This window comes from Artemia sp. Qi Xiang Cuo, chromosome 12, assembly GCF_049724085.1.
Source record: "Artemia sp. Qi Xiang Cuo chromosome 12, ASM4972408v1, whole genome shotgun sequence".
Taxonomy (NCBI): domain Eukaryota; kingdom Metazoa; phylum Arthropoda; class Branchiopoda; order Anostraca; family Artemiidae; genus Artemia; species Artemia sp. Qi Xiang Cuo.
Window position 1 is genome coordinate 4,224,621 of NC_142805.1, and position 22,519 is coordinate 4,247,139.

Consider the following 22,519-nt stretch of genomic DNA (forward strand, 5'->3'; position numbering starts at 1 on the left):
CCCTTTTCTAAATCACCCAATAAATCTTCAGTCCCATTAACCTTTAACAGCAGAAAATCTGTAACACCATAGTAAACTTGAACCTCCCCCTCCCGCGGCCAGTGCACCTTGCACACATTGTAATAAAAGGACAACATGAGCTGTTTTGAAATTTCCTGTACAGAACTACCTCCAGCTCTATTCTTGTTCAGTACTACAGTTCGCTTTTGCCTGTGTAGAAGAATCATGCCAGTATCTATGCTCGTGAACGATGTAAAATTGGGGTCGGCAATAATTCGTGCACACTCTAAAGGGTCAGTCACGACGTCGCAGCGAGATCTATTACGAACGCTTTCACACATTTTGCCAAACGCTGAATTTAGAATGAGCTTATACATTTCCTTCTCCACCTTTGAATCTGCCCTAGAGCGTTTATCGACAAAGGTGTCGATAAACGTTTTCAAATATGGTCGCTGATTGAACTGCAGGACCCTGTGTATTTTGGTGATCTTGAAACCATTGCTCACCATCCAGTGCAAAAGCACATAGTGAACAACGATATTCTCCTTAGGGTCCAAATCAGCAATCAGTTTCTGTTTAGAGGGAGTCCAGTGCATCCCCATATCCTCAACCAATGATCGATTGTAGGGGCTCAGAGAGTCCCTGCTCACGGGCCGATTGATACAGGGAAAGACAAAATCTTTGACTGAATCGTGAAGCGCCAGTGGACTGTGACCGTCAATTTCAAAGAACCATCCTTGTGACCCATTTTCCTTGACGGTCGTAATGTCGGGGAACTCACAAGGATTCTCATGCTATTGATATTTCCAAGACGGGAATTAGTTGTGAGACATTGCCGAGGGGTACAATGAGTTCATGTCCAAGAAAACTGCATTTGACTTTACACCAGTCCTGTTTTGTCCGCTCGGATCGGTTGACAAGATACGGTCCCCATGAAAAACATACCCTCCCGTCATTGACCGCTCTGCAAAAAGATGTTGATCTACATCCGTGATCAGGCCTATTTCCTCCCTGCTAATGTTTAAAATCAAATCCATTACTAAATGGGGTGTGGAGAAATAATAGCCTATATCTAACCCGAACTCTGAATAGATTTGGTCTGTATTCTTACAGACTATATCCAACAGAGTTAGAACGTCACTGGCCAAGTACAGTCTACAATAATCCCACCCATTTTTACAATCCCCCTTAGACCACACCTTCTTGGCAAACTCATACTCCTCGGCTGTGCATTCACTGTTCGTCAGTGAATTGTAAAAAGCTTCAATTGGAGGTAGTTTCACCTCACACAAGCGAGCGTCAGAACAGTTAAAGTCGTATGCATATAGACCTTTGCAGGTCAACAGGTCATACATTTCACCGTCTGGAAAGTGCTGTTTAAGCAAGGGAAAGCTATCAAAATTGTCGCTTTTTTGCACTTTAATCAATTGACTCAATGCCTTGTGAAAAAAACTAAAGGATTCTAAAAACCTGATTTTATTCCAGCACGTATGCCCATTACCCACTGCCTGCAATTTCAGTTCGAGAAGCAACAACTTCTCTGCCGATTTGGGAATAATGTTATAGGTAAATGAACTATTTACCCATGGACTTTCTACTCCCCCTCCCTCCCTATGCATACGTGCCAGTGCCGGTAAAATAAATTTTAAGTCATAATTAGAGTTATGAATAAAAACAGGGATAAAAAACTGCTGGCTAACATTTAAGTTACACGATTGATGTGCTACCCCCCTAAAATTACTACCCCCCGATAATATTTCCGGCCACAAGTGGTCGTGGTCGCTGACTTTGCCCCGCCCCCCGCTTTTGCCTTTAGTGCCCTTATCCTCCTCGGCCCACACCCCCGTACACAACCCCCCGATGTTTTGATTTTTAATCGCGTGACGATTCTCTGCAGACATCACCATTGGATAATGGGTATTTCTCAAACGAGAAATAGCGCCATTAGCCGTGCCAATCAGTTTAGTCAATGCCTTGACCATGCACTCATTCTCATCCAATGTCTTAACTATTTCTAACAACCGCACGGTGTTAGAACTATCTCTTTGCGCGTGAGCATAGGACACTGCAATAGCCTGATGTTCTTTGACTCGGTTTGGATATTGGGGGTCGTTCACATCCACTAGCTTAGCTTCACAGTCCAAAGATATTTTGTTGCATTGGAGGAGGGTATTCTGAAAATTTTTGAATCGTAAAATAGCCCTATCCCCTGAAACCGTTTCCACTGTCTGATATCCATGCCGTCTACAATGTCTCATGTGATTTCGCAACTTTAGTTCAGTCCAAAATCTAGAGAGGCATGTTGGACAGTAGAAACGTACCCCTCGCACTTTTTACCCTCCCCCAGAACTCTACTAATGTCAGTGATAGGGTTAAAATGATCTATTGCGTTCGGTTGACTAGGTGGTGTGTAAAGCAACCAAACCCAGTGTTTGACCAACTCACCTGACGGTCCTCGGACGGGGAAGACTACTCACTTATTTTTAGGGCGAGTCCCGTATTCAAATTCTGTTTCTTGAGTTGCCATTGTAATTCAGATATTTAATTGAAAATTGGCCCTTTCACACCCATCAATGAATTGGAGTGCTACTGAATATAGCAGCTCCAGACAAGAAAATTCTACAATTGAGATATCGGTCCCTTCCTTCCCAAGTACTGCTCAGTGGTCTTAATTCGTTTTAGTAGCGTCACATGCTCGAGGCTGAAATGCTGATATGAGGAAATCATACTGGAAACACTTTTGATCTGTTTCAAAACAGATCTTCTGGACCCCTTGACAACCTACTAGATCTGGATTATATTTTAAAACTACTGACCCCTCAGACCCTGCCCCCCTCTTAAAATAAAATCTTTCTTAAATTTGCAAATATTTACACTTAAATTTTCAATAAATAAAACTACAGATCCGCTCCCATTTTCACTATAGTTCTCGAGATGCGCTATAATTTGTCCTACCCACTCACTAAAAACACCCTCAAAATTTTATAAATTTGGATAAATTACACGCATCTCGGAATGTATAAAATGATAATACACTTCGCTTTTCCCCTCATTCAAATAAAAAACCTTTAAAACAATGGACACCTTAATTGAATCCCTACCCCCCCACCATGGAAGTTGTTTCTCCAGTCGTGCACGAATTTTGTCTAAATATGCATGCACAATCTCTACAGGATCAAAAACAAAATTTCCCCCCATAAGTGTATTAAAAGGATCCCCAAACGTCGCAGTGAAAACAACTATATTATTTAAAATTGTATTGGACAAAAGAAAATCGGGGAAAGATGTACCCCCTCCCCCCAGTTGTTCAACAATATTCGGACTCTGCTCCACTTCAGTTGTTTGAAGTGGACTCGTTAGGGTATCGGAGGCTGGAGAAGGGGTCTCTGTAAAATCATCTAAAAGCTGCAAAGTGTTCGGGCTCAAGTCTACCAGCTCAACTGTGCTAGGTTCTACATTATAAAAATCATTTAAATACTCGTCGATATTAAAAAGTACTTCAATGATATCGTCCCATGTTTTGTTGTCTTTAAACTCCACTGCCTCTTCTTCCCCTTCTTCACTGAACGGTGAATATGGGACCAATGCACCAACCTATAAATGAAAAATACCTTATTTTCAATGTGTTATCCCTACTGTTAAAATTATTATTGCTTAAAAGCATTTAGTTAATTCAACTTAAGATAATCTAAAACAGCGCTTTACGTAGAAGTTTTTTTTTTGCGGCGCATCCTGCGGCGCATCCCTGTGGCGCACACCTGCGGCGCATCCTGCGGCGCTTTCCTGGCCCACCGCGCTTCTCGGGCCCACGGCACTTCATGCAGCGCCTCCCAAAGATCTTCCCAGTCCCCTTTACATAATGCCCGTCAAAAGTTGAAATATTTCTAAGTCCATACAGATTCAGTAAGCACATGAGTTTAATTATGGAGGATAGATGAACAAGTTTTAACTTCAAAATGTCGAGAACCGTTAACTCGCTTCCCCCTCACTAAAATTTTTGGCACAATAGAAATATTCAGTGTAAATTAGGACGTCAATATGCGACAAAAGAATAATCTCTCTTAAAACTATTTGAATGGAAATTAAAAGTTCTAGTGCACTTTTTAAGTGACCAAAAAAATGGAGGGCAACTAGGCTCCCCCTTTTCAGTAATGTCATAAATAGCAATTATTATTTTTGGCGGTATAAGTTGTTTCGCTCTTACATAGAATTCCAATTTCCTAATTTTGCAGACAATTCAGAGCTAATTTTCTTGACCAAACAATAGAATTATGTTAAAAGCATTGAAAAGCCTAGACTTGGCGGTCTAACCCTCGCTAATGATAGAACAGGAGAAGGGGGTGAAAGAGATATATTTATATGCTTGTGCGTAGCTTTAAGCCAAAGATTAAAGCAAGATAATATTCAATTGTGAATGGAATAGCATTTTGAGTTTCAATGGTATCTAAACTATATGTGAAGCGATAGCAACAGAGAAAAGAGCGGTTTCTTAGCAAAAAATTATATTTAGATATGTAATAGGGGTTAATATCTCGCTGCGATAAGTTTATATTGGGATTGAAAAGGACTAAAACATTGGAAGAAATAGATAGGTAGGAAAAAAATGCTTACATTTGCATAATCTGCCTTGGCTTGGGTGCCCGAAGGACCAGGTAGTGCATGCTGGAGGGTAACCTCCTGACCTAGCGTCGATAGGGCAGCTATTAGAGGTCCAGGTAACGTGTGTTGGAGGGTGGAGGGACCGGTGACGTTAATTTCTTTCGCAGCCGGGCTAGCGATATCATATGGCTGTGCAGTCGGGACAGCTTCCGAGACCCTTGAAAAAGCTCGCGTAGGTGGGGCTTCGACATTATAGCTATTCGCCCACTCTCTCTTTGGTTTTCTGAGAGGTTGCATTGGGTCAAGTAGCGTGGAGCTAGAGGGTTTTGTCCAGCGACCATATTGCATGACAGTAGCCTTCGCAGGGGGCTTATTATTAGCCCTTGCTTTCTTAGCGGGTGGCGGCGAGGAGCATTCTTCGCTATTTGCGCCAGTCATAGGTCTCATCGATGTAGGGGCCACAAATTCTTCATAATTTGCCTTAAAGAAGAGAAAAAAATCAAATCAAAATAATTTCTCCCTTTTTAAAGAAAGAAAGTTATTAAACATAATTTTGTTTAGAAAAGTATTTATCTCATTTTAGTAAAGCAAAAACCCATATTCTCTCCCCCTAAATTTAGGAAAATTAATCCACCCTAAGTCTACCCTCTCATTGAGTTAATCATGCGTTTTATTCAAGCGAAAGGCATATCTTACTACCTTTTATTGAAATGTTATAGCTAAAATCACTAAATGACGAAGAATCAATTAAGGTAAGAAGCAATTATCTTTTCTATTTTGTCACTATTATAAGTGCCAACCTCATCCTCAAACAAATATCCTGGATTCACGCCCGTGAATATAAAAGAAACTATTGAAAGCTTGAAAAAAATTAAAAACATTTCAAGATACAAAACGAATATATTTAAAAAAAATTTTTATTTTAAATTGTTGCACATGTATAAAAACAAAATCCCCCCTTACTTTTATTGCGAAGAAAAAGTTCGTTTTCATTTTACAATGATGGCGGTAGAATTGAAGGCAATGCCCCCTCCCTTTTACATAATTTACTTACAACGAAGCTGTTAGAAGTGAGGCGTTGCCCCCTCTCCCCCCTTTTACATAATGTCCTAAATATATTGTTGGCAATTATTTTGTTTAGAATGCATTTCTCTACTTCTATACAGGTTGCATAGGCGTAGCTTAATTATTGACGAAAATCGTTTTAATTTGACAGTCAAAACAAACCGTTTGGCTAGAGCGATACCGTGAACACACCGGAAAAGGGTGATAAAGTAATTATATGCTTGTGCGGAGAGCTTATGTCAAAACATAGCGGGTTAATAGCTAAGAGATAGACAGAAGTTGATAGGCTTACATGAAAAATAAATTTTAGAATTGTTATTTCTTTTTGTGGTGTTTTGCTTTATAGTGTAAATTTATTTTTTTTTGTTTTAATTTTATTATGTCGTTTGTTTTAGAGTGGGGGGGGGGATTTAGCTTGAAATATAGAGGAAAGAAAAGGATCGAAATGGTATTTCTTTTTGTGAGAATTTGGGATTGTAAGACAATGGGGAAGGGGGGATATTGTTAGACCCTAATTCGAAAATAACTTGTTTCTCTACTTCCATACAGGTTGTGTAGGCCTAGCTTAATTATTGCATCATTGTGTTTTAGTTTGACGGAAGAATAGTTCCGTTGACCGCGTTTGTAAACCGGAAAGGGTGATAGCTAATTATAGGCCTCACATTGGAGTCTTGTGTCAAAACAGAGCGGCATTTTCATTAAAAATTGACAGAAGTCAGTGATCGCTTTAGCTGGAAATATAGAAGGAAGGAATATAACGAAAGGATAATTATTTTTTTTTGCAAGAGTTTTGTTGTAAAACAGTGAGGGGGGGGTTAGGTTTTGAAGGGTAAAAAGAATATATTTTATGTTTTCCATCGAGTATAAAGATTGCAAAGTGATGTTTGTATTAGAGTGGGGGGGGGGGGGATTTAGCTGGAAATATAGAGGGAAGGAATTTATCGAAAAGGTATTTATTTTTGCGAGAATTTGGGATTGTAAGACAATGGGGGAGGGGGGGGATATTGTTAGACCCTAATTCGAAAATAACTTGTTTCTCTACTTCCATACAGGTTGTGTAGGCCTAGCTTAATTATTGCATCATTGTGTTTTAATTTGACGGAAGAATAGTTCCGTTGACCGTGTTTGTAAACCGGAAAGGGTGTCAGGTAATAATAGGCCTCGTGCTGGAGATTGTGTCAAAACAGAACGGGATTTTCATTAAAAATTGACAGAAGTCAGCAGACACTTTAGCTGAATATACTGGAGGGTGACCAAGGAAAATAAAAAGTGGAATTTAACGAAAAGATATTTCTATTAGCAAGAATTTGGGATTGTAAAACAGTGTGGGCGGGGGTTAGGGTAAAAAGAATATATTTTACGTTTTCCATTGAGTATCAAGAGTGTATGGTTTGGGGGGGGGGGGGTTTGGGGGTAAAGGAATATATTTACGTTTTAACTGAATATACTGGAGGATGTCCAAGGAAAATTCATTTGAAAATAAAATGTACTTACATTGCTAATTGCGGCTGCCAAGGCCTCAAGCTCATCAATTATGTTAATTGTTCTATCCATTGTGTCACAATACTTTCTGATAAATGAATCACATTGCATGCCCGTTATATACGAAATCTCAAGGTCAAATTGTTATGTAAACAAAGCCCTCTGATTGGCTGAGAAGGAAACACGTGATCTAACTGTTACCTTGGAAACTCATAACATTTGGCTTGAACAACAACAACAAATACTGTTTCCCGGAAACTCATAACACCTGCATCGAACAACAACAAGAAGGGAGTGACAAAGTTCCTGTTTTTCCATTCTCACTGACAAAATCCATAAAACCAGACATAAATGTGAGAAAATTCCTGTTTTTCAAATTCTCACTGACAAAAAACATAAAACCATCAAATAAATCGACCAACACACATAACCATCCATGAAAAACAGAAATAAATGTGACAAAGTTTCTGTTTTTCCATTCTCACTGACAAAGTCCATAAAACATCAAATAAATCGACCTACACACATAACCATCCATGAATTATGTAAAAAAAAGTTATAGGTGGCAGCAGGGTGTTCTCGTCGGAGTTATAGGGTCACCTCTACTATTGGGAAGTATACAGTACAAACGTTTTCAGGGGAGATTTTTCCTGGTAGTGCGGGGGGGGGGGTCGGGGGTTATGTGGGAGGATCTTTCCATGAAGGAAGTTTTCATGGGGGAAGGGACATTGCTATGAAGGGGACGCCGGACTTCCAAGCATTATTTAAAAAAAGATCAGAAATTAAATATAAAAAAACAAGTTTTTCAACTGCAACAGCAGCAACATCAAAACTTTAAACGAACAGAAAATATTACATATATGATTGGGTTCACACCCTAGTCAATACCTCACTCTTTAAGCTGGAGATTTTTTAGTACTTTCAAAAGAGCTATTTATTATAATTAAAGGCCTTTGTGATTAAGCGGTCAGTTTTAAAGAATTGGAACAAAATTCGAACTTTCGCTTAAAGAGAAAGGTATTGACTAGGGGGCGAACCCCGTAATATACGTATTAAAAATATATGAATATAGAAGTTCGTTACGTAAATTAATTCGTAAGTTACGTATATTTATTACTAATAAAAACGTATGTAAATAAAATTAAACAAGTTTCGAGAAAGCCATTTAACCAAATAAAAGTAAATTAATATGAAAATTTTGTTTTAATTATTCATGTACGGTGAGCCAAGATCAAAACCTGCATTTATTCAAAAACGTTCAAAAATTAAATAAAAAAAAACAAGTTTTTTTAACTGAAAGGAGGGGCTGTCCCCTCCTCAACGCCTTGCTCTTTACGCTGAATTTTGACTTTCTCACAACTCTATTTTTTTTAAAAAATAAAAACCTTTGGCGTAAAGAGCGAGGCGTTGAGGAGGGGACAGCCCCTTTCATATACGGAATAATTTCTCTTCGTTTTAGGTTTTAATGTTGCTCCTTACTTTCAGTTAAAAAAAACTTGTTTTTTTTTATTTAATAGTCCAAAGAGAATATAACAACGTCTTCAGTAAACAAATATAAGAAATATTTACGCAGACGTTGAACTAAATCAAAACAAACTATGAGCATGTGGAGTTTCAAAAAGGTGGCAAAGCAATATCTCAAAAACAACTTATATCATTAAGTTAGATCTCTAAGAGTAAGTTGCGCGAGATTTTGAACTAGCCAGAAGGTACCATGTGCATACTTTTAGCACTACAACTACAGTTACTGTAACTAATGACACCAAAGAGTATTAAGGTGAAACTTCTAGGAAGTGTTTAGGGGGCGTTCCACTTAAACAAAAAAACTGTATATATGCAGGTTTTCAAAAGGGCATATAATCAAACAGTTCGTGGTAACGAACTGTAAGTAAGGAGCGACCCGGCTCAATGGTAACCGAAACTCTAAAAAACGGGATTTTGATACCAATAGATACATCAAAAGAATCAGATTTTAATTCTGATTTCAAATATATAAGTTTCATTAAGTTTAAGATTACCCATCAAAAGTTACGCGCCTGAGCAACTTTGCCTTATATTCGAAAAAAGGGGAAAAAACCCGCTAAAAATTATAGAACATTAATGAAAATCACACCATCATATTTAGCTTATCAGAGAACCTTACTATAGAGGTTTCAAGTTCCTATCTACAAAAATGTGGAATTTTCTATTTTTTGCCAGAAGAAAGATCACGGATGTGTGTTTTTGTTTTTGTTTTTTTGTTTTGTTTTTTTTTTCCAGGGGTGATCGTATCAATCGAGTAGTCCTAGAATATCGTGGGAGGGCTCATTCGAACAGAAATTAAAAGTTCTAGCTCTGTTTTTAAGTGACCAAAAAAAAAGGAGGGCAACTAGGCCCCCTCTCACGCTCATTTTTTTCCCAAAGTCACCCGATCAAAATTTTGAGATAGTCATTTTGTTCAGCATGGTCGAAAATATGATAAAAATGTCTTTTAGGATGACTTGATCCCCCAAAGTCCCCAGGGGGAGGGCTGAAAGTTATGAACTTTACTCAATGTTAACATATAGTATTGGTTATTGGGAAGTATACAGACTTTTTCAGAGGAGATTTTTTCTGGGAGGTGGGGGAAGCAGAGGGTCGGGGGCGATATGGAAGGATCGTTCCAGGAAGGAAGTTTTCATGGGGGAAGGGACATTGCTATGAAGGGGGCGCCGAATTTCCCAGCATTATTAAAGAAAAAGATCAGGAATTAAATAAAAAAAAAAACAAGTTTTTCAACTGATCAACTGATTGTGATTAAGAGGTCATTTTTAAAGAACTGGAAAAAAAATTCGAACTATATTTTAAAGAGCAGGGTATTGACTAGGGGGCGAACCCCCTAATATACGTGTTAAAAATTTATGAATATAGAAGTTCGTTACGTAAGTTAATTCTAAGTTACGTATATTTATTACTAATAAAAACGTTCGTAAATAAAATTAAACAAGTTTCGAGAAAGCCATTTAACCAAATATAATATGCAAATTTTGTTTTAATTATTCATGTACGGTGAGCCTAAACCAAAACCTGCATTAATTCAAAAATGTTCAAAAATTAAATAAAAAAAATAAGTTTTTTTAACTGAAAGTAAGGAACGACGAAAAAAGTTAAAACAAACAGAAATTATTCTGATTATGCAGGGGGCTGTCCCATCCTCAACAGCTCACTCTTTACGCTAAAGTTTGACTTTCTCACAACTCTATTTTTTTAAACAATAAAAAAACTTTAGCGTAAAGAGCGAGGCGTTGAGGAGGGGACAGCCCCCTTCATATACAGAATAATTTCTGTTCGTTTTAAGTTTTAACGTCGTTCCTTACTTTCAGTTAAAAAAACTTGTTTTTTTTTTATTTAATCAATATCATAGGCAGCACCACTCTATAATAGCTAGAAATATCATTGAAACATTTAAAGAAGCTAATTCGATTCAAAATTAAAAGTTATAGGGTCCTTTCTAAGACTAAAAAGAAATAGGAGGGCAATCAGCCCGTTTCTCAAGCCGATATATTTCCCAAACATATCTAGTCAAAAACTTTGAGACAACAATTTTGTTCAGCATAGTAGAACGGTCCAACAACTATGTCTTTAGGGATATTGGGCATGTCAAGCCCCCACAATTATGCCGAAGATTCTTATAGAAAAAAAAATCGAAAAGATATAAAATATTATTTTTTTTCATGAAAATGACTTTGTCAATAAAAAACGAACAGAGCTTCGCCTAAAAAACTTTTTCCACAAAACATGTTTTTCAAAGAAAACTAAAGAGCTCCGTTAAGCCAAAAATGGGCACAAATGAAGTCAAGTAATCCATCCAAGCGTAAAACTACACCAAATCACTATCAATAAATAAATGAAACTCAAAATGAACAGAAATTAAAATTAATAGCCGAGTCAAAGTCGAACCGAGCAAAAACTAACATTAGTCGGGCTGATAACCTACATGCCTTCTCAAGACCAGAACATAATTTGCGCTTTACTGAAAACAAAATATCTTTAAATGTTTTTATTTTTTTACTTAAATAACTAAAAAACTTTTTACTCATTTTTGTTTACCCTTTTTTATTTTAAGGAATAAATATCAGTATAGGTATATTACACTGACAATCCACAGTCATTTTTTTTTTTTTTTAATTAAAGCCTAAATTATGTTCTGGTCTTGAGAAGGCATGGGAGTTGCAGCCCTAGTAATGTTAATTTTTGAATTTGACTCGACTATTTATTCTAAGTTCTGTTGTTTTTGAGTTGCATTTAATTATTAATAGTGATTTGTGGTACTTCTAGGCTTAGAGGATTATTTGACTTTATTTATGCCCGTTTTTGGATTAAAAGAGCTCTGTAATTTTCTCTGAAAACATTCTGCGGATTTTTTTTTAAATTAATACAAATATATGACACCATTATTGAGCCATGGGGCAATGGCGCCCCCCCCCCTATGGGCGCCCCTGTTAGCAGCTGGTTTTGTATTAAATCAGGAGTTAAGCAGGTTTTTTTTCTATCCCCCTTTATATGGATTGTTTTGATGGATTTTGTCTTGGGGAGCACAGGAAAGGCAAAGGGAGACCACGGAATCAAATGGGGAGGAAAGACTCTCCTGGACTTAAATTATGCTGATGATTTAGATGAAAGTGTGAGCAAAATGAATGAACTCTTAGAGGTTTCGTGAGTTCATGGTGCTAGAATAGGAAAATTAATGTTAAGAAGACTAAGTCACTCAGGCAAGGAATAAGTAAAGATGAAAAAGGGACGTTGGGTAATGAAAAGATTGATCAGGTGGGCAGCTTCACTTACCTTGGTAGTATTATTAGTAATGATGATGGGAGCAGTGAAGGTGTTAAAAGTAGAATAGCCAAGGCTCAGGGTGTTTTTTTACAGTCCAATTACAGTTGGGTAACGAAAAGATTGATCAAGTGGGCAGCTTCGTTTACTTTGGTAGTATTATTAGTAAAGACGGTGGGGGCAGTGAAGATATTAAAATTAGAATAACCAAGGCTCAGGGTGTTTTTTCACAGTTGAAAAAAGTTTGGAAGAAGATAATTCTGCAAACCAAGATTAGAATATTAGAAGCTACAGTGATGACAGTGGTCAAATATGGCTTGAAGCATGGGCACTCCGAAAAGTGGATGGAGATTTGCTAGATGTTTTCCAGAGAAAATGCCTACGGATTGTTCTGGGTATCCGGCTCACTGACTATATTTCAAACAGTAGGCTGTACGAAAAGTACGGTTCAATCCCGCTTTCTAGGGCTATAATGAAAGAAAGGTTGAGATGGCTAGGACACGTTGTGTGGATGAAGGATGACAGATTGTCAAATATTGTCCTTTTTTGCCAACCGTCTAGGGCTAAACGGAAAGAAGGTCGCCCTCGTCTGGGGTGGGAGGACGTCATAAAGTAAGACTTAAAGGAAATGGGAACTTCCTGGGAGGGTATACAAAGGGAGGCTTTGGATAGACTGGGATGGAAGAGGAGTGTGCGTAGCTGTGTTGGCCTCTGGCGGTTTGGTGCTGCAGTAAGTTGTTAGTAGTAGTAGTAGTAGTAGTAGTATATTTATAGTAGTTATAGTAGTAGCAGTAGTAGTAGTATATTTAATGTGTCCGAATTCACCACCAGGAATGTCCAAAGTCTCACCACTATGTGAGGTGACCTTGGACAGTGAGCAAAAATAGAAAAAAATGATTTTCAGATGTGTTTAACAACGAAAAAATACGAACGCCGGACCAAAGAAACTTCAGGGCAAAATAAGTAGTTTGAGCCTTCGAAGCAACCAATCGGTCAAATAAGTTCCTGAACATAGCTTCCCAAAAGTAGCTCTCCGGTATAACCCCGATCTTCCCTAATAATCGTTTGATTGATCGTATTTTAGTTAGTAAGCTGTACAAAAAAATATAGCTCTAGGCTAGGACACGGGTTACACATAAAAGACGACAAATTGCAAAAGATTACACTTTTTGGCCCTTCATTTAGGGCCATAAAAAAATTTGCCTGAGTAAGCAAAAGGGTTAATTTATTTCGTGCATTAAATAAATTGAGAATCTTTTTTTCAGGATGTTATAGTTTTTGTAGTTTATCTTAATTAAGGTTTTTTATTTTATTTTTTTACCCTACAACTACTACTAGAAAATCACTGCAGCACCAAGCCGCTTGAGGCGAAACAGCTAGGTACGCTCGTCCTCTATCCCAACCCAATTTATTCAAACTCTTTACATCCGCCCTAGAAGTTCTCATGTCCCTTAAATCTTTCCTTACGGCATCCTCCTACTCCATTTGGAGACGATCTGCTTTTCGTTTGGCCCTAGATGGTTGGTCTAAAAGGACAATCTTTGGCAAAATGTCATGTTTAATCTGCAGATCATGTCGTAGCGATCTCAACATTTCTCTCATTGTAGCCATAGAAAACGGAACTGAACCAAATTTTTCGTAAAGCTCATTGTTAGAGATACAGTCAGACAGACGGGTACCAAAACAATCCGTAGGGAAATTTTCTGGAAAATAACTAGCAAATACCCCTTCATGTTTCGGAGTGCCCTCATTTCAGAACCACAATTGACTACTGTATCTTATTTTTTAATATTGGTCCGTAGACTTATCTTCCTATTTTTCCAAAAATATTTAAACTGTGAAAAAAAACAACCTGGTTTTGGCTATGCTACTTTTAATATCTTCACTCCACCCACGGTCAATACTGATAATACTGCCTAGGTAGGTGAATCTGTCCACTTGATCGATCTTCTGGTTACCCAGCATCACCTCTTCACCTTCACTAATTCCTTGTCTTACCGACTTAGTCTTCTTAACATTGATTTCTTGGTCTTCTTAAAAAATCAATTCTTGCACCTTGGCCTCTCAAATCCTCCAAAAATTCATCCATTTTGCTAACAATTTCACCAAGAATGCTTAAATTATCAGCATAATCTAAGTCTAGGGAAGTTTTACTTCGCCAAGTGATCCCGCGTTCTCCCATTGCCTTTGCTATGCTCCTTAGGACAAAGTCCCTGAAAATGTTCCATGTAAACGGGTATAGTACGCAGCCCAGCTTAACTCCTGACTTAATACGAAACCAGTTACTAAACTCATGTCCTAGCCTATCCATAGCAGTATTATTCTCGTACATATTCCTAATCACTTTAAAAGATTTATCTGGTATACCATAAATGGATAGGATCTTCACTAAAGGTCTTCGCTTTTATTACCCCCGCTATTGGATATCCCTTGTCCAATCTGGAACTATATGTGTGCGGATACTGCGCTGTGCTCTGATTTTGTTTTTGACAGAACGGCGGTGCGTCTTTTTTTTTTTTTTTTTTTTTTTTTTTTTTTTTTTTTAGTATGTGTGTATTTTCTTCTTTTTCTTTCTCCCTGCACAGCTTGCCATAGAGCTCTACTTTGTATATATTACTACATGTTTCTCTTATTGTTTAAATTCGTTGTTGAAGTAATAATCAATTAAATCTATCTGCTTTGCTGGCTGAACTATCGCGAGGGAAGAACTTTGGTTTTATTTCCTCATCGATTAAAAACTTTAGTTATCAACCCCTGAAAATGGTATGTGCTAGGAGGTTTTTTTCCTAAAAAAAAAGAGAAAAAAAAAATTAAAAAAAAAGGTCTGGGAAAACGCAAAACCAAGAGGCTCTCTCTCACAAGTTCGGAGAGAGGAAGCGCTCTCTCTCGTAAATCATATACACCGGGTGGCGCGTGCTAGCCATGGCAGAGCCAAGCCAAGTATTTTGTAAGTGTGTCAAGCGTTTCGGTGACTATACCAAGTGCAGCGGAACTGTGCAAAGCATGGGGGAAGTGTGCGGCACAAACAACGTTCCGAGATGTGCACCAGATGGCGAGAAGTCAGCGCCCCTTAGTGAGAGGCTAAGGCCCCAATATGTGCCTCTATTTGGGCTTTTCTTGGGCTTTCTTTTCTGTAAAGAGGGGGGGAGGCTAGCACCTGGACACCTTAATGCACCATGTCTTGATTGGGGCATAGATTGGGTCATTATTTCCGGGTCGGATCATTTCTATTGAATCTTGCCAACTGAGCAAAACCAACTTGATTATGTTTCATCTTGTGAATTCCAACTGATCAACGAAGTCACGTCCGATCTTGCCTCAATCTCTGTGAAAAATTTTTGCAAACGTGTATCAGCAAAAAAAAAAAAAAAAAAAAAAAAAAAAAATGCCATTTGCACTTTTATGAATGATGCAGTCAAGAACTGTCCACCCTTTCAAAAGAAATTCGTATCAGTAATTTTTTTTAACTTGTTTAAGTGACTAAGGAGCTCGACTTAAACATTGAATGTAAATGGCGTTGAATGCTATGAGTAAAATAAAAATTAAGTAATTATCTCTACAAACAAGGCTAGATCAAGACTCTTATTTTCAGAACGATTTTTAAATTTTCAATTACTGTGGGCTAAAATTCGTTCTTTACTTAGTTACAGCTGTCGCTGCAACAATGACTAGATGATTATGGACACCCCTCCCCCGAGTACATAATTTAAAATATTAGTAATTATGACCAACGTAGAATTCTGTTTATAAACGTAAATAATATTTTTGCTAATCTGTAATTGCATTTGCCAATTACAAACTGATCTTCTAACAGGAACGGCCTTAACTTTACAGGGTATACGATCGGGAGAATGACTAATTCTCAATCACCAACAATGTAGTTTTGCAGGGTATAGAGTTTGACCAGAGCTATAAGAGGAAGGTACTTGTTGGTTTTTGAAAACACATTCAAGAATTACGCTCAGGTTACATCTCAGAAAACCGGTTTCATAGTTACAAAAACAAGTGAGGGATGATACAATGCATTGGACTTAGACAGAATGCATTAAACTTGTACAGTTTGTGCTATATATTTGCACATTGGGCGGGGTTTAGTTTAGGTTAGGTTACGTTAGGTTAGGCTGGGTTAGGTTAGGTTTCCATAGCTCTGTTTCTAAATTATTATTTTATCATCATGCTTTGTTATATTTCATTAGGATTAACTTAACTTCACTTCTTGGGCGTGTTTCCGACAACCGACAAGTACCAACAGGAACATTCCAGTGTATAGGCCTACTGTTATCTAAATGAAATACTGTAATAACAAAAGAATTCGATTGCCCAGCCATGAACCTTTCTAAATATGATGGTCGCTACCGTGACAATTGAGCCTCAGCCCTCTCTAATGGTTACAGATAATTTGCCAAAACAAATTGATAAATTACCCAAACAATATATTGACCAGTTTTTTTTTTTTTCATTGAATCGTCATAGCTCTGCGTTAAGAGGCATTTTATTCTTAAGTCGGTCAATAACATCACGCCACTGAGAAAGAATGAGAACAGCTGGACTACTTACAAATGATATAAAAACGTGGATAAAAATTGAAGAATGGTTTCATTACAACTGAAGCACCGTGTAACTGAACCCCACGCAACGGAATCACTGTAACAGAACCCCCGTGCAACTGAACCACCGTGCAACTGAACCACCATGCAACTGAACCACCGTGCAACTGAACCCCAGTGCAACTGAACCCCCGTTTAACAGAACCCTCGTGCAACTGAACCCCATTTAACTGAGCCCTCTTGAAACTCAACCCCATTTAACTAAACCCCAGTGTAACTGAACCCCCGTGCAACTGAACCACCGTGCAAATGGGCCACCGTGCAACTGAACCATCATGCAACTGAACCCCCGTGTAATTGAACCACCGTGCAACTGGACCACCGTGCAAAGAACCACCTTGCAAGTGAACCAACGTGCAACTGAATCACCGTGCAACCCAAATGCGATTAAAATGCCCAAATGCGGTCAAAATTTAAAAGAAGATTGTTTTTTTTTTTCAAAATAGTCTTAAGGTCAAATAACCATGCCTCTGGGGTTAATAACCCCACAAACAGCTCCTGGAGCAAGGGCTGTAAGTTAAGCTAGTTACTCAATGTTAACAAATAAGATTTTAATGAAAAAGGTTTTTGTATAAACTTGGGGGGGGGGGGTGCTCATTCCATTGGAAATCAAAAGTTCCAGTTCACTATTTAAGAGTTAAATGTGATCGAATGGCTTCAATCCCCACCCTATTTTTTCCCCAAATACATCCAATTGATAATTTCGAGATGACTATTTTATTTAAAACAGATCAAAGGTTAAATAATTGTGCCTCCAGGGTTCACAACTCCTAGCTTCTGGTACAAGGGCTGTAAGTTATGCAAGTTGCCTATTGTTAACATACAAGGTATTTTGAAAAAATAAAAATCAGCTTTAATGGTTTGTGACATCGGATCTTCTTTTTTTTGCAAATATAAAACAAAGCTGTTTTATGAATGATCTTGACAGGGCGTCTATATCATGATTTTAAGAAACAAACAACCAAACAGTTCGTGGTAACGAACTGTAAGTAAGGAGTGACCCGGCTCAATGGTAACCGAAACTCTAAAAAACGGAATTTTGATACCAATAGATACATCAAAAGAATCGGATTTTAATTTTGGTTGCAAAAAAAGAAGTTTCAGCAAGTTTAATCTTACCCATCAAAAGTTACATGCCTGAAAAAATTTGGCTGGTTGTCGAAAAAAGGGGGGATAGACCTCCTACAATCTACAGAACCTTAATGAAAATCACAACATCATATTCAGCGTATCAGAGAACCCTACTGTAGAGGTTTCAAGCTCCTATCTACGAAAATGTGGAATTTTCCATTTTTTGCCAGAAGAAAGATCACGGATGCGTGTTTGTTTGTTCTTTTTTCCAGGGGTAATCATATAGGCCCAGTGGTCCTAGAATGTCGTAGGAGGGCTCATTCGAACGGAAATTAAAAGTTTTAGTGCCCTTTTTAAGTGACCAAACAAATGGAGGGCAGCTAGACCCCTCCCACGCTCATTTTTTCTCAAAGTCACCCAATTAAAATTTTGAGATAGCCATTTTGTTCAGCATAGTCGAAAATCTAATAAATAGGTCTTTTAGGATGACTGAATCCCCCACAGTTCCCAGGGCAAGGGCTGCAAGATATGAACTTTGCCCATTGCTTACATATTGTATTGGTTATTGGTAAGTATACACACATTTTTAGGAAGGATTTTTTTCTGGTGGGGGGGGGGGGCTGGAGGAGGGGGGTACTCTGGAGAATAGGTCCGTGAAGGATGTTTCTTTGGGGTAAGGGACATTTCTATGAAGGGGGCGCCGGATTTCCAAGCATTATTTAAAAAACGATCAGAAATTAAATTTTAAAAAAACAAGCTTTTTCAACTGAAAGTAAGAAGCAGCATTAGAACTTGAAACGAACAGAAATTATAAGGTATATGAGGGGGTTCTCCCCCAAGTCAATATCTCGCTCTTTACGCTACAGTTTTTTTTGTGCTTTCAAAAGAGCTATCTATTCTAATTAAACGACCTTTGTGATTCAGGGGTTTGTGAATTAAAAAAAATTTAACTTTTAACGTAAAGAGCGTGGTATTGACTAAGGGGAGAACCCCCTCATATACATAATAAAATATACGAAAAAAAAACAAAAAAAAACAAGCGATACGGCTCAATAGTAATCGAAACTTTTAAAAACGGAATTTTGATGTCAATAAATGTATCAAAAGAATGGGCTTATACTGGGCTTACGCTGATTCTAAATATATAAATTTTATTAAGTTTAGTATTACTCATCAAAGGTTACGAGCCTGAGAAAATTTACCTGATTTTTAAAAGAGGGAAGAAACATCCCCTACAAGTGAAAGAATTTTAATTAAAATCACACCGTCAGATTCAGCGTATCAAAAAACCCTATTACATAGGTTTCAAGCTCATATCTGCAAAAATCTGCAACTTTGTAATCTGCAAGTTTTTTAAACTGAAAGTAAGGAGCGACATTAAAACTTAAAACGAACAGAAATTATTCCGTATATGAAAGGGGTTGTTTCCTCCTCAACGCCTCGCTCTTTACGCCAAATTTTTACTCTGTCTCACAACTTTATTTTTTAAAACAATAAAAAACTTTAGCGTAAAGAGTGAGGCGTTGAGGAGGGGACAGCCCCTTTCATATACGGAATAATTTCTGTTCGTTTTAAGTTTTAATGTAGCTCCTTACTTTCAGTTTAAAAAACTTGTTTTTTTATTTAATTCCAACAAGGTCGAACATGTAAAAATCTAACTTGTGTTCTACCCGATTCTATTGCCTCATATTTTTAGACTACTGAAAAACTGAGTTCAATGGTTCAGTTGCATGATGGTTGAGTAACACGAGGTTCAGCTGCACAGTGCTTCAGTTGCACGGTTGTTCAATTCCACGGTGGTTCAGTTGCACGGTGGTTCAGTTTCACGGTGGTTCCAGTTGCACGGGGTTCAGTTACACGGGGGTTCAGTTAAATGGGTTGAGTTGCATCGGGGTTTAGTTGCACGAGGGTCTAGTTAAATGGGATTCAGCTGCGTGGTGGTTCAGTTGCACAAGGGTTCAGTTGCACAGGGGTTCAGTTACACAAGGGTTCAGTTGCACAGGGGTTCAGTTATACGGTGGTTCAGTTACAGGGGTTCAGATGCTTGTGGTTCATTTGCACTTATTGTGCAATTTATCTGTCTGGATGCACAGTTTGCAAAAATACGAGCTTATCAATTATACAAAGATTGTTAAAAAAAAGTAAGAGTAACTTTTTTGTTGTTGCGAAAATCTTTTCTTTACCTGAACCTCCTCACCCGTAAAATACCCACAGCGTACATCAAAGTAGGTACATTTTGATCTAATTTGAAGGTTTTATACACAGGAGACTCGAAACCACATAGCCAGAATCGGAGACAAAATAACACATAGACACAAAATGACGAACCTCACACAAAGTGACGACATAGAATGGACAAGCGAAGTACCCATTGACTCAGATATTGGAAAATTCAAGAATTTGCCCCCTGAAATAGACACAAAATGACGAACCTAACACAAAATGACGACATAGAATGGACAACCGAAGTACCCATTGACTCAGATATTGGGAAATCCAAGAAGTTGCCCCCCAATCAGGGAAATTTTCTAAAATAATATGATTGAGCTCCTGAGCTATTCAGGGAACCTAAAGAACCTATCTTAGAGAACCTAGGCCTCTGTATCTGTCCATTTACACGTTTAATCATCACATTCATCACACACATTCAAAATATCACTGGATCCAGATCATCACCTTCTTAAACATACACAAAAAAAAGGATACTTATATCCTTAGGGTGCATATTTCTGTTAGGCAATCCTTGCTTCAGGCCATAAATCGCATTTCCCTTGTTGATTCTGCTACGACTTAGGATATTAGATTTTTTTATGAAGCTTATTTGCCAAGGGAAAAAATTGCTAATTTTCCCCGCCACTTTACGACCCCCCTCTCTTGGATGTTATAGCTAGTCTCATGAGAGCTTAACATATGGTAAAAGATTGACGTAAAACAAACTTGCATTAAACTGAAACAGCCTATGTAAAAATTATGCATCATGAATTAGGAACTTAAATAATTCATGAACCTAATGATTCATAAAAATTATAAACTTCTTTAGTTCTTTTCTTTATTAATCAATAAAAAAAAAAAAAAAAAATTTTGACAAAACTATCAAATTAATTACCCACAGTGAGAATAACTCGTGTTTGGGTTTATATACACTCAACAAAAAATAACTAATACTATCTCCAGATACAATAATAAAAAGAGTGCTCTTCAACTCTCCGTACGTTAACAACAAACAAAATCCGCAAAAAAATCAAAATAACCAAATAAATAAAATGAAATGAGGAGCGTCCAACCAAAAAAATAAATCAAATTAATAATGACTGATTAAATGATTCATTAATCTAATTTTATTATTAACCAATTAATTATTCAAATATATAAAACTATGAAATTTATTCCAATTATATATAATACTATGCCTTGGTGAAAAACGGGACCTTTCAGATTTTATTAAAGCCTGACGGACTACAGAACTGCCACGGGTTCAATATGCATGCAAAACCTGATTATTATCCTGAAAAAAATTATTATGCAAATAAAAATACTCAGGCAAAAGACCTTGAACGTATTTAGTCATATACAGAACAGAATAGAAAAAAGGGAAAAGTTCTAGTTGAAGGAAATTTGAAATTTGATATCTACTTTTTGTTGACAATATATCAGCGTAGGAAAACACGCCATGATTAAATTTCTCAATATATACAAATCTTTGTATTGTTCCTTCTGAAGAGGAATAGTGTGACTTTCTCAAGTATTCAAAAAAAAATAACTAGACTATTATTTACATGTGAATGTACTAGAGAATGATAAAGAGACTTTAGGGCAAAAAAGGCAGAACAAATTTCAGATGATTCATCATACCAATATTTCTTGCCAGTTTCATTCGAAGATAAATTGCATGTCTTTTAAATGGTAAACTTGAATCCAGTATTATCCCGAGATATTTAATATCATCAACTCTTTCAATTTCAATGGGTAGGCTTTGAATATTAATCATCATAATTTCCGGTGCTGTTTTCCCAGTACGAGAAAAGATGATGAATTTTGTCTTAGAACAATTAATAGTCAATTTATTTCTCGAAAACCATAAGATAAGCCTCGGCAGGGCTGATTCCAACCTAAGCTTCAACGATCTAGAGTCGGGGCTGCTGACATTGCATGCCGTGTCATCGGCGAATAATATGTTAAGGCCAATATCATTGATGCTATTACTGATATAATTAACATAGATAAGAAATAGGAGTGGACCCAAAATAGAGCCTTAACTAAAACCACTTTACGAGATTCATTTTACGAATTCGCACGACTAATGTGTATTTAAGCTTCTGCAGTTGCTTCAGACGGCGAATTTAAATTTGCGGATATCGTAATAGAAAAAAATTACCTTAATAGAGGAAAAATTGCAAATAAGGGATTTCTTACTAACTTAAAAAGTAGTTACACCCTGGGAGCACCCACTTTCCACCACCTAATACACATCTCAGAACGCGGCGTGCGCCGCACAGCTCTTCCACGTGTGCCACATACGTCCGCCACGCTTTGCATGGTTTCCACCACACTTGGCTCACTTTCTGACGAACTTGGCACACTTCCATCCAGCTCACCTGGTGTACATAATTTCTAAGAGTTTGTGCCCCCTTGAGTTAAGCTAGGCAATTGTGCCTTCAGGAATTAAAGCCTAAGCTATACTCCGGGGAAGTGCTTTCAAGCTTAGAAGAATCACAAAATTCGCAAGAAGCTCCATAGGCTGGATGAACGCGAAAATAAACGGTTAATTAATGAAGCTTGTCTACAGTAGAGGAAGCCTACAACCCTAGCCGAAATAGAACAAAACTGGACTGCTTAATACAAGAATAAACGGAAAGCAGTGTCAAGTCACATAGACACCTTCAGACGAAAGAAAAGAAAATGGA

General features: G+C 37.6%; 1 protein-coding gene across 3 annotated transcripts in view; it reads right to left on the bottom strand.

The window, feature by feature from the left end:
* S6KL (ribosomal protein S6 kinase like) overlaps positions 1-22,519 on the bottom strand; it is a 598,861-nt gene that overhangs the window by 41,238 nt on the left and 535,104 nt on the right. The window lies entirely within an intron of this gene.